Genomic DNA, 14,421 nt, shown 5'->3' on the forward strand with positions numbered 1-14,421 from the left:
CAGTACTGACAGAACCCATTTTTGGCCTCTGACTAATATAAAAATGCTTTGGGACTCTTTTATTTTATTTTATGCTTTATACTTTAAATTGTATATATACCTTATTTTATTTGATATTCATGTACTTGTCATAATTTATTCTGTTTTGCATTTAAGCATGAAACTTGTTAATGTATATTGAAGGGTTTTTTTTTTTGTTTATGTTAAACAAAACTACAAAAGCTTAAAATCCAAGGATAAAATTTACATATTACTGAATTTTTCCACAGATTGTTTAGCATGTTAACAAAACAAGTGCTACTATTTCTTTAGATTGTTGCTTCTCAGCTAAGATTGGGCCTTGGTACAAATTTGGTCTTTGTTATGGTTTTTTGGGGGTATACCCATGAATATGGGTTAACCATTTTTCACTCTCCATTTTATTTTTGTCTTTGTCTCAGTAATGAAGCAGAAGATCTGTCTACAGTTACTCCTCTGTTGGGGTCCTGTTGTATGATCTGCTACACTCCCTTCTTTGTGTCTGAGGTACAGTGGCAATTCTTTGCTTTTTTTTAAACAAACTGTCCTGTCCAGCAGTTTTTCCAAGAGCAATCATGGTCAGAATGCTTTTTTGTGCCAAACACATTTGCTTTCCAAGAAAAGGACTGTCGGCTCTCTGTAGGCTCCTCTTGTTAATCTTTTTGTTTTATTTATTTTATTTTACACATTGTTATCTGTGCGGTATTGTGCCAGAGCAGACAGGGAATGAAGAACAGGTTGGCGAAAGACAGGAGAAGAAGGCAGAGGATTAGAAAAGAAACAGGACAAAAAGAGAGAGAGAAAAGATGAGAAAACCTGTTGAGACAATTTGGTGGGTTTGGTGTTTTGCAATTGTGTTAATTTGGTATTGTTGTGATTTGCCCAGTTTTATGTTTTGTGTCAGGAGTTGGCATGGCTACAGAGATAGATAACAGTATAATTACAGTCATGGAGAAGACTGGTGAGCAGGTTAGGAGGTTGAAAAAGCATGAATTGATTGCTTTGGCACAAGAAGAAGAGGTCTCGCTGCTCTCTGGTTAATGGGGATTTGCGGTTAGAAGAAGTGTGGGTAGAGCAAAGGAAAAAGTGAATAGCGGAGGAAAAAAAGTGACAGCAGTTACCAGAGCAAAAGGAAAGAGGGTTGTGCAAGGAGAGGGAGAAAGAGAGGGCTTACTTGGAGAGACTGGCCAAATTAGAGGTGGAAAAAGCCAAGGTGGCAGGATGTAGAGGTGATGATAGATTCATCTTAATAGAGCTTGTGTTTTTATGCCCTCATTTGAAGAAAACACTTTTAATGTGTTTTTTGAGATGTTTGACAAAGTTGCTATAGATAGTGGATGGCCTGAAGATAAGCGGGTTTTGATAGTTCAGACTGCATTAACAGGGAAAGCTCAGAGAGCAGTAGCAGCGCTAGACCAAATGTAGGTCTGGAATATGATGCTGTCAGGAAAGCTGTATTGGAGGCTTGGGGTAGTGTTCTGGAAACTTACCACAGGTTTCGTGAGTTGAGACAACAGCCTTGTGAGTCTTATTTGAATATACGGCTGTTGGATGAATTCATCTCAGGCTTTTCAGTATCAGAAGTTGAGAGATGTAATGCTTTAGGAGCAATTTAAAGTGAGTGGTCCCTGGGAGGTTGAAATTTTTTGTCTTAATCAATGTGATGTTGTATGCTCCCAGAAGGCAGCAGAGTTGGCCAACTGTTACGAAAGTGCCCATGGATTTAAGGTGGGAGATGGTCAAGGGAGGAGGAGAGTTAATGAGGATAGGTGTGAGGATGATCCACTTGCTCTGGGTGAAGGTAGGACCTGGTGCCCATCAGGGCCAAAATAGAGTTTAACACAACAGCAGCCTCTGCCCAGTGGACCAGCTCAGTTCCAAAGTAGGAGTCAGAACTCTCCTATGGGTTCTGCTATTATTAGACTTAGACTTAGAGCTTTTTATTGTCATTGTGCAGTTTCTTGCACAGCGAAATTGGGTAGCTGGACCACAAAGGTGCTAAAGTAAGAAAAAGAGAAACCAATATACATCGAAGGTGGAAAAAAAAAATAGAATAAAATAAAAAAAAGTCTTTACACACTCTTAGTTTCCATTAAGAGTTCTGACAGCCCACGAGAAGACGCTGTTCTTTAGTCTGTTGGTTTTGCACCTGATGGATCTGAGCCTTTTTCCAGAGGGCAGGATGTTGAAGAGGTGGTGGTTAGGATGGAGGTGGTCCTTTATAATTGCCCTGGCTCTGGAGAGACATCTTGAGCTGGCAATTAAGTCCAGGGAGGGGAGTGGACAGCCGATCACCTTCTCTGCAGTTCTGATGATCCTCTGTAGTCTCTTCTTGTCAGCTGTTGTGCAACCAGCGTACCACACAGGGATGGCGTGCACCAGCACACTCTCGATAGTGGCACGGTAGAAGGACACTAGGAGTTCAGTCTGCAGCCTGTTCCATCTCAGAACCCTCAAGAAATGGAGGCGCTGCTGGGCTTTCTTTACTAGGGCTGATGTGTTTGTGGACCAGGATAGGTCCTCGGATATGTGGGTGCCGAGGAACTTAAAGGAGGACACCCTCTCCACATAGTCACCTTTTATGGAGAGGGGGGGAGGATCAGTCCTTGTTTTGCGGAAGTCCATGACCACTTCCTTTATTTTCTTGGTGTTTAGGGTGAGGTTATTGTAGTTACACCATTCTGACAGCCGCTGGACCTCATCCCTGTAGGCGGTGTCATCATCGTTGGTGATGAGCCCCATCAGAGTGGTGTCGTCTGCAAATTTGATGATGATGTTGCAGGGGTGCGTAGGGGTGCAGTCACTGGTGTAGATGGTGTATAATAGTGGACTCAGCACACATCCCTGTGGTGAGCCAGTGCTGAGCGACAGGGTGGATGATTGCTGGTTGCCAACCTTGACTGATTGTGAACGGTCTGTGAGGAAGTTTTTGATCCATGCACATGTGGAGGGGGGAGTCCAAGTTTACCAGCTTGTCTATAAGAAGGATGATAGTATTGAAGGCCGAGCTGTAATCAACAAAGAGCATCCTTACTGATGTCCCAGGATTCTCCAGGTGATGCAGAGCAGAGTGGAGAGCAGTGGAAATTGCATCCTCTGTGGACCTATTTGCCCTGTAGGCAAACTGGTGGGGGTCGAAGCTGGGTGGGAGGCAGTGCTTTATGTGTTTTAGGACCAGCTTCTCAAAGCACTTTGCAACCACTGGAGTCAGTGCGATGGGTCTGTAGTCACTGAGGCTACTGATGGTGGTGGACTTGGGGACTGGGACTATTGTTGATGATTTCAGGCAGTGAGGGACAGTGGCATGTGTCAGGGAGAGGTTGAATAGTCTGGTGAACTATTATTAGTGCCATAGATTAAGTCACAAGAAAAACCAGTGCCCTAGGTTAAAGAACTTCAATTCAATTCAATTTTTATATTTATACAGCGCCAAATCACAACAACAGTCACCTCAATACAGTTTATATTGTAAGGTAGATCCTACAATGCTACATACAGAGAAAGACCCAACAGTTATATAAACCCACCATGAGCTAGCACTCTGGAAACAGTGGAAGGAAAAACTCCCTTTTAACAGGAAGAAACCCGTTAAAACCCGTGGAAAGTGGCTGGAGTTCCGAACACTTTGATTAGAAAAGGGGTGGTGGAACTACCCAATTCTAGTTTTACTGAACCGTTCACCACAGTGTGAGGTGTAGTTGGGGGCTAAGAGATTCTACCGGTACAGAAGTTTTACCTTGATAATCCGGCAGTCACAAAATCTCCCCTTTAAGCCTGGGCACATCGTTGCCCATAGTAAAATCTGTGGATTTAAAGTTGCTCTGCCAGCCAGTGATTACCCAGTGGACTCCCCTGAGATAAGAAAGTTTCCTAAAGCTTTCCTGACATGTGTGATTACTCAGGCTCAGGCCAAGAAAGTTGTGGAGCCAGAAGGAAAAGTGAACCACCTTCTAAGTGACCTCTCCGATCCCCTATTAAATGAAAGCGATGTGCAATCTGTTGATAGGAGTAAAACCTGTGAGGATGTAGGTGAGGAACAGGCTGACCCAGAAGTGGTTACTGTTCATGGAAGTCAGGAGTCAGGCACGAACATGGAAAAAGCTAAGAGGGTTAGTCTAGAGAAATATGAGTCTCTGGTTTAGAAGCAGCAGAGTGATCCTTCCCTGCAGCATGTGCTGAGGTCAACAGTGTCAATGCAGGAGGCTAAAGACGTGCCAAAATGTTACTGTTTGTATGATGTCATACTGTTCAGGAAACTGATGACGATCGAGCTGTTGTTGAACAAGTTGTTTACCTATGTGTTATTGCCAGGAGGTTTTGCAGCTGGATCATGAGTCGTTGGTGGGCACATGAGTGCAAAGAAAACTTTGGAGACATGTAACCACCATCTTTATTGGCCTAGCATGCAGAAGGATGTGAAATTATTTTGCCGCTGCTGTCATACATGTCAGGGTGTTGGAAAGCCAGGTGTATCTATCCCAGTGGCATAGATGACCCGGTCTGTGAGGCTTCTCTTCTAAGGTCAACGTAGAGGGATGACTGTGTTGAACCTTTTTCCAACAGTCTAAGAAGGGATATGAATATCTCCTTACTATTTTGGCTGTAGATTTTGGATGTGCCTACCAGATATCCTGATGCCATACCATTGCATAATATAACTGCTAAAATCAGTGTGAAATATCTTGTTAAGTTTTTCTCGTATGCTGGTTGGTTGCCCCGTTCCATCCAGTCTGACAAAGATTCAAATTTTACATATACTGTATCACTAAGTTGAAGACAGCGCTCAGCTGTTCTTTTGCATATCATCCACAGTCACAAGTGGCAATCGAAAGATTTCACATTAAAGAATATGATAAACCCCTCTGTGTGGGATCATCCTAAGGAATGAGATGAAGTCATTCCATTCCTCTTATTTGCCGTTCAAGATGCTCCGTCAGAGTCATTTAAGTTTCGAGTTTTTGGACATGTAATACGGTGCCCATACTTGTTTACTTTGACTCAGGAGACCCAGTGCTGGTGTTGAAACTAGGGCCTGGGTTTTCAGGGCCATACATAGTGTTGAAGAGGGATGGGGATGTGAATTACCTCATTTGCACTCCGGCTAGAAGACTGAAGACAACACTTTGGCCATGTGAATGCTTTGATGGCATATGAGGGTCCAGTAGCAACGGTAGGCTGTTTTTTCCATGACCAGGATGACTGTGGTCATGATGGAGCTCTGGTGGATTCTTTGACCGGCCCTTCTGAGGTTAGATTGCTAGATTATATAACACTGAGGCTAGGGCAGATCTTGAGAAGGAATTGATACACTTGACTGACTGAGTGCCAGAGGCAGGGGGTGATTGGTCTGTGTGGCATTAAGGACCCATGGCCCACAGCTTTTGAAGGCACTTGAATATTTATTTATAATGTTTTCAATGATTCAGGTTAATAGGCTTTAATACGGTGCATCTGCCTGCCTACCAAAAGGTACCCCAAATACTATATACCTCATTCCTTCCAGCTGCACACTTCTTCAGGTTGGCTATAAGCCCCACCTGCCTCAGAGACTCCAGGACTGTGGTCACTTGCTGTGCATGCTCCGCCCAGGTGTCACTGTGGATGATGACATCATCCAAGTAGACAGCAGCTTATGTAGTGTGCAGACACAGCACCTCGTCCATGAGGCGTTGGAAAGTGGCTGAAGTTCCGAACAAGCCAAACTGAAGTGTGACAAATTGGTACAAATCTTTCAAACTGTGGCCTTTCTTCTTTCACTTTGTAGTAATTTAATGGTATAATTTTGAGGCTCTGGCTGTTGGAACAGAAATGTTTACTCACTGCCCCTGTGCCACTACCTACAGTACCTGTAGCTGTTCACATACAGATTACATAGTTTTAGTATTCCTAAAGTATAACACTTTAGGAATAAAATAGGGTCTGGAAATATCTACTGAAAAAAAAAAAAAGAGATTTATGATGGGGTTTAATTAATGGAGTAAGCATTTATGTACACATGTGTTCTGCTGCATCATCTGAATCATACACAGGATCCGAACTAACCATACATTGGGAACAGCTGCAGCAGCACAGGGGATTCAGTAAATTTTAAATTAAAAGACAAGTGTAGACTAAATGCCCGATTTTGTGTAGTCTTTCCGAATGTGGTTTCAAGCCATGGGAAAGACTACACAAAATCATATCAGAGATACCACCTCAATTATATGCACCCAGTGTATTCCAAGGTTAAGACTGTCTTGTCTAATTACAGTTCTTAAAAAACAATTTCAAGTAACTTCATTTTCATTTTCTTTCTAGAAAACATTTTTTTTTTTCACAGAAGTTGTTCTTGAAATCAACACTCACAGAATATTTCTTCTGCTTCAGTTGATCCTGCTGGCTAAGATGGACCTGTCACCGGCTCCAGATTTTTTAAGAACATTGTCCACAATTTTGTCATACCTAGACTGCGGTCTGAATCCTCTTATCTACTTTTCACATCAAGATTTCCGTGAGGCAGGACTGACCCTGCTGTGGAACAAAAGAAAACCAATGTCTGCAGTGCCTGTTCTCACTGCTATCACTAAATATAAGCTGTAAAATATAAGCTGTGCAAAATAAAATTTTAGAGGAGCACCAAACAAAAGGTGGCAAGTTTTTTTTTTTTTTTTTTACATTTCAGAACAAAAGCTCTGTTTACCCTATGTAAAATCCTTGGTTTAGTTAGATGGAATATTGCTTCTCTCTTTGTTTCTTTGCCTGAAGCTTTATTTTGGGCCCTTACTGCAACGTCATACTCAAGCAAACTCACTCACTCATTGTGGAAGTGCAAAAAGACCCCAAACCTTACAGCAGTAATCAGTGATATACATAACATCATTCTACCTTTGGATCAGCCCCAGTCAGTGATCAGGGGACAAGGCACGTTTATTTTATTTTTTTCTTCAATTAGGCTACCATAGGCCCTTTAGCAACTGAGCATTGGTAATGTAATTTAAAGTCAACAGTAATGTCTATAAACATGGAACACAAGAGAGAAGCCTGTGAACCACGGGTCCTCACAGACTGACCAGACAGAGTCACCAGACAAGCACACTCATTTATACAATTCCCAGCTTCTATATCACATTTTACAGCATGAGAGCATATTTTCAACATAACAATATTTGAGCCCTTTACAAAAGCACAAAGACAAGTTACTCATCCATGAGAACATCATCTTTTGGGCATAAGGAGGACATCTCTTTGAGGCCTTGCTGAAGTCTGCTCTCTTCTCTCATTTATCATTTGAGTACCAATTTTTATTTGGCTTTCTTCACATAATTTGAAATGCTGTGCCACTGATTTGTTATCAGAAGCTGAGGGACTGATTTTTATAACTTTTTTATGGTATTTGCTGAAAAACATTGACAACAGGTTAACAAACTTTTTTTTTTTATTTTTTATTTTTTTTTATTTTTTTTTACAAATGACAGAGCAGGGTGGTGAAGTACAAATAACATACCTCCCAGTATTAGTTGATACCATAATTAGGGTAGAACAGGTTGGTTATCACACATATTCTTCCATTAATTGTTAATCATTGATTCATCTTTCAATAAGAATTTCTTCGTTAAGTCAAAACTTAATGTACTGGATCAAAATGGGAATCCTTTTCATTTTTGCAGTTAACTTTATTAGACTTTATTAGATCCATAAAAACAACTGAGAACAGAATCCACTTTCGATGACTCTAATTTGAATTGGTGTATCATTGATATCATAAAAAAATGCCAGATGTTTTTATTATATCTGATGTTCATAGAAATATCTAAACTGTATCTTTTGTGTGAATGCTAAAATGAATGCATTTAAGCACAGAAAAAAGTGCTTGTATGGATGAGTGTGAATGTGTGAATCAGTGCTCCAGGAGAGTAGAAAAGCGCTATAACGAAATTAGTCCATTTAGCATTTACCAAAATTCATTTTGTCCAAGATATTCCAAGAGGTAATCTGAGCAATGATGAGCAATTCAGTGTAAAAATATGAGAACAAAAATGAACCACATCAATATCAAAGTGACTGAACTCCTCTGCATTTTAAGTCTTGATCATCTAAATATGAAAACTTTTTGGGATTTCCATTTTAAGGTTTTTAGTCTTGATCTAGCAACCCTGAAACTTACTCAGCTACTCAAGTCAGTCATGACAAACGTATACCCATGGATTGCCAAGGGTACTTGGTGACATCAGTTTTGGCAGACAACACAAGGAAAGCCATAGTTCCTTGGGCCAGCTATTAGTATATGGCTCAACACAAACCAATCTGGCAAAAAAGAAACAAAAACATATCACAGCCTTTACATGACTAATTGCAAAAACATTTCTTACACTCAAGGATTTAGTTGTGTGACAACCAGCTCCAGGACCAGTGAGACAACTATCTCCAACGGACTGCTTCATCAAATGTAGAAGTGGTCTTTTCTAACTAGAACAGTTAACTGTGCTGCAGAAACACAAAACTACTCACTCAAAAAATTATCTGAACTTGCACTGGAATAATGTCTCAGCAACAAGGGTGTTTGAGTTTTTTCAGCACCAAAATTATATGAATTAACGTAACTTACAGGGAGTGCAGAATTATTAGGCAAATGAGTATTTTGTCCACATCATCCTCTTCATGCATGTTGTCTTACTCCAAGCTGTATAGGCTCAAAAGCCTACTACCAATTAAGCATATTAGGTGATGTGCATCTCTGTAATGAGAAGGGGTGTGGTCTAATGACATCAACACCCTATATCAGGTGTGCATAATTATTAGGCAACTTCCTTTCCTTTGGCAAAATGGGTCAAAAGAAGGACTTGACAGGCTCAGAAAAGTCAAAAATAGTGAGATATCTTGCAGAGGGATGCGGCAGTCTTAAAATTGCAAAGCTTCTGAAGCGTGATCATCGAACAATCAAGCGTTTCATTCAAAATAGTCAACAGGGTCGCAAGAAGTGTGTGGAAAAACCAAGGCGCAAAATAACTGCCCATGAACTGAGAAAGTCAAGCGTGCAGCTGCCAAGATGCCACTTGCCACCAGTTTGGCCATATTTCAGAGCTGCAACATCACTGGAGTGCCCAAAAGCACAAGGTGTGCAATACTCAGAGACATGGCCAAGGTAAGAAAGGCTGAAAGACGACCACCACTGAACAAGACACACAAGCTGAAACGTCAAGACTGGGCCAAGAAATATCTGAAGACTGATTTTTCTAAGGTTTTATGGACTGATGAAATGAGAGTGAGTCTTGATGGGCCAGATGGATGGGCCCGTCGCTGGATTGGTAAAGGGCAGAGAGCTCCAGTCCGACTCAGACGCCAGCAAGGTGGAGGTGGAGTACTGGTTTGGGCTGGTATCATCAAAGATGAGCTTGTGGGGCCTTTTCGGGTTGAGGATGGAGTCAAGCTCAACTCCCAGTCCTACTGCCAGTTTCTGGAAGACACCTTCTTCAAGCAGTGGTACAGGAAGAAGTCTGCATCCTTCAAGAAAAACATGATTTTCATGCAGGACAATGCTCCATCACACGCGTCCAAGTACTCCACAGCGTGGCTGGCAAGAAAGGGTATAAAAGAAGAAAAACTAATGACATGGCCTCCTTGTTCACCTGATCTGAACCCCATTGAGAACCTGTGGTCCATCATCAAATGTGAGATTTACAAGGAGGGAAAACAGTACACCTCTCTGAACAGTGTCTGGGAGGCTGTGGTTGCTGCTGCATGCAATGTTGATGGTGAACAGATCAAAACACTGACAGAATCCATGGATGGCAGGCTTTTGAGTGTCCTTGCAAAGAAAGGTGGCTATATTGGTCGCTGATTTGTTTTGGTTTTGTTTTTGAATGTCAGAAATGTATATTTGTGAATGTGGAGATGTTATATTGGTTTCACTGGTAAAAATAAATAATTGAAATGGGTATATATTTGTTTTTTGTTAAGTTGCCTAATAATTATGCACAGTAATAGTCACCTGCACACATAGATATCCCCCTAAAATAGCTAAAACTAAAAACAAACTAAAAACTACTTCCAAAAACATTCAGCTTTGATATTAATGAGTTTTTTGGGTTCATTGAGAACATGGTTGTTGTTCAATAATGAAATTATTCCTCAAAAATACAACTTGCCTAATAATTCTGCACTCCCTGTATAAATCAGGGCAATCCTTCTGGCGCTTAACTTTGTACACTATATTATTCTGTTTGTGCTGAGTGACCCGATTCTTAGAGTAGACCAATTTTTGGCAGAGGGTGTTTTGGAGTTTAAAAGCCATGAAGACGCAGTGTGTAGAGAAAATGTGTCTCAACTGTTAAGATACTTCTGACACATATGGGATCACTACAGGTTTTTGCTTAGGCAGCATACTAATCAGTACAACCTTAAGTACTGATTAGTATGTGTTGGTTTATGGTACACATCAACTGAAAATGTCAACTTTAAATGTCACCAACACTGATGGAAATTTCATAGTCAAGGCTAACCTGTCGTTTTTCATACCCTCCCTGGTGAACTTAATGTGTTGGTCCACCAAGTTAATGTGATCAGTGAACTGTGATACGTCCTGAGATTAGATTTTCACTCAGGTGAAAATCAAATCTCAGCACAATACCAAATCATTGGTTATAAAAGTCTCATATATTTTAACCACAAACAAACACAAATGTGAGAAAAACTGTGAAATGTAATGAACTTAGTTAGACTGCAGCCTCAACAAAAAAACTTTGTCAATGTCAACTTAGGAAAAGAATAAAAGCTAAAATACAATGGTTTGCACTAATTGTCTGTATTGGAAGTATTTTTTAAAGAAACTTCAAAGGACATTTTAGAAAATATTATATAATTCGATAAAATATTTCACAATGTTTCTTTTTTTAGACCCATGGAATGATGCATAGTCTCTCAGATGGTTTAGTGTTTTCTGTCATGTAACACTGATTCATAATTTGTTGGGTGTAGTGAAGAGCCATTACAGATAAAGATCTAAAATGACGGTTTTCAGTCTGCTGTAAGACTTTAATGCCTCTAGGTGTCAGTGTTGTTCCACATATTCCTCTCATGTCCCGCATTCAATGTTTAAGACACAATTAAACACAGTTACTTTTCACAGTGAACATGGTCTAGTTATAATAGTATTGAAAATGTGTGAAGTTAAAATGTTATAGGTAGTTAAATGTTAATGTTGCAGTGAAATAATTAGAAAAATGTCAAAATTAATAAAGTTAATAAAATACTTTGCCAGGACATTAAAAGCTTAAGGGATGCCTGTGATTTGATAGCAAAGGCTGGTGTCTTTATATAGTATAATAATAAAGAAAACAAAAGAAAACAATGAGTGGCCATGATGTCTTGGTTAATTGGAAAACTGCACCCTCATGATTTCAATTCAATTTCAATTCAATTCAGTTTTATTTATACAGTACCAAATCACAACATTAGTCGCCTTTATATTGTAGGGTAGACCCTACAATGATATATACAGAGAAAAACCCACCAATCATATGACCCCCTGTGAGCAAGTACTTTTAAACAATGGGAAGGAAAAACTCCCTTTTAACAGGAAGAAACTACCGGCAGAACCAGGCTCGCCAACCAGGCCAAAACCAGGTTATCTGCCGTGACCGGTTTTGGTGAGCGAAGGAAGACAGGATAAAAGACATGCTGTGGAAGATTTTAATTATAATCTGCCTCTTACTGATCATGTGCCTGTATCTTTATCTGTAAATCTGGGCAAATTGCCTACTGTGGTGGCTTTGACTAATAATATAGTTGAAGGGAAAATACACTGGCCTACCCTGACTAAGGAGGATCTTATGGTATATTTTGATCAGTCTGATGTTCTGCTGAGTAAGATTGAGCTACCAAAAGATGCATCTGCATGTTATGATGTTAACTGTACAAACCCTTAACATGGGGCTGAGTTAGGTTCTTTATATGAGAATATTGTAGAGTCCCTACTTGTGTCAAGCAGTTCATAGCCTAAGACAAAGATGTATGAAGCTAAACCAGGCTGGAAGTTATATGCTGAGGAGCTTCATGCTGAGGCCAGAAGGTCCTTTAAGGCTTGGGTGGAGTCAGGGTGGCAACATTCTGGCCATTTTTTGACAATATGAAACGCACAAATGCTAAATTTAAATATGATTTACGTTTTATTAAAAGGAATGAAGCTACAGTGAGGGCCAATTGGGGATCAATTTGGTAAATTATTTCTGGAAAGAAATCAAAAGAATGAATAGTGTTAATCTTAGAAATGTGTCTAACCAGATTTTTACATTGGATGGCATTACCTTGGCCTCCAGTAATGCTGTGAGGAACCTTGGAGTCATTTTTGACCAGGACATGTCCTTCAATGCACATATTAAACAAATATGTAAGACTGCTTTCTTCCATTTGCGCAACATCTCTAAAATTAGAAATATCCTGTCTCAGAGTGACGCTGAAAAACTAGTTCATGCATTTATTACTTCCAGGCTGGACTACTGTAATTCATTATTATCAGGATGTCCTAAAAACTCCCTGAAAAGCCTTCAGTTAATCCAAAGTGCTGCAGCAAGAGTCCTGACAGGGACTAGAAAGAGAGAGCAGATTTCTCCTGTTTTGGCTTCCCTTCATTGGCTTCCTGTTAAATTCAGAATTCAAAATCCTGCTCCTCACACAGAAGGTCTTATGTGAGCAGGCCCCATCTTATCTTAATGACCTTGTAGTACCATATCACCCTATTAGAGCACTTCGCTCTTGCACTGCAGGCCTACTTGTTGTTCCTAGAGTATTTAAAAGTAGAATGGGAGGCAGAGCCTTCAGTTTTCAGGCCCCTCTTCTGTGGAACCAGCTTCCAGTTTGGATTCAGGAGACAGACACTATCTCTACTTTCAAGATTAGGCTTAAAACTTTCCTTTTTGCTAAAGCATATAGTTAGGGCTGGACCAGGTGACCCTGAATCCTCCCTTAGTTATGCTGCAATAGACGTAAGGCTGCCGGGGATTCCCATGATGCATTGAGTTTTTCCTTTCCAGTCACCTTTCTCACTCACTATGTGTTAATAGACCTCTCTGCATCGAATCATATCTGTTATTAATCTCTGGCTCTCTTCCACAGCATGTCTTTATCCTGCCTTCCTTCTGTCACCCCAACTGGTCACAGCAGATGGCCCCGCCCCTCCCTGAGCCTGGTTCTGCTGGAGGTTTCTTCCTGTTAAAAGGGAGTTTTTCCTTCCCACTGTCGCCAAAGTGCTTGCTCATAGGGGGTCATATGTGGTACATAGCTGATAAACACAGATAGGATGATCATAATTAAGATTGAAAAAGAAATTAATTGTAGGACTTCTTTGAGCAGTCTTGTAGGAATGACGTCTAGGAGACAAAGTGTCTTTTAGATGCCATTCCTACAAGACTGGTTTGGAGGAAGTAATTACTGAAGTTAATTTAGAAGTATCAATTGGAGAAAAGGAGTCTAATATTGAAAGTAGCATAGCTACATAATGTTATGTATGTCACATTTTTTCTCTAATGGTTAAAATTTATTTGTGAAGAAGTTCATGAAGTCATTACTAGTTAACATTAAAAGAATGGTTGGCTCAACAGAGCTGACATTCTGTCAGCCTGGCTACAGTGCCAAAGAACTTGCTCATTGGTGATCATATGATTGTTGGGTTTTTCTCTGTATGTATTATTGTAGAGTCTACCTTGGCCAAATAAAGATCATTCTGATTTTGAAAGATTCAATTCAATTTTATTTATAAAGCGGCAAATCACAACAACAGTTGCCTCAAGGCGCTTTATATTGTACAGTAGATCGCACAATAATACATACAGAGAAAAACCCAACAATCATATGACCCTCTATGAGCAAGCACTTTGGCGACAGTGGGAAGGAAAAACTCCCTTTTAACAGGAAGAAACCTCCAGCAGACCCAGGCTCAGGGAGGGGCGGGGCCATCTGCTGCGACCGGTTGGGGTGAGAGAAGGAAGACAGGATAAAGACATACTGTGGAAGAGAGACAGAGGTTAATAACAGGTACGAGTCAATGCAGAGAGGTCTATTAACACATAGTGAGTGAGAAAGGTGACTGGAAAGGAAAAACTCAATGCATCATGGGAATCCCCGGCAGCCTACGTCTAATGCAGCATAACTAAGGGAGGATTCAGGGTCACCTGGTCCAGCCCTAACTATATGCTTTAGCAAAAAAAGAAAGGTTGAAGCCTAATCTTGAAAGTAGAGATAGTGTCTGTCTCCTGAATCCAAACTGGAAGCTGGTTCCACAGAAGAGGGGCCTGAAAACTGAAGGCTCTGCCTCCCATTCTACTTTTAAATACTCTAGGACAGTGGTTCCCAAACTTTTTTTGCCAGGCCCCCCTTTGTTTTACAAGAAAAATGTTCGCGCCCCCTCACCACCTAACGCCCCCCCCCCCC

Source organism: Oreochromis aureus, linkage group 6 (genome assembly GCF_013358895.1).
Source record: "Oreochromis aureus strain Israel breed Guangdong linkage group 6, ZZ_aureus, whole genome shotgun sequence".
Taxonomy (NCBI): Eukaryota; Metazoa; Chordata; class Actinopteri; order Cichliformes; family Cichlidae; genus Oreochromis; species Oreochromis aureus.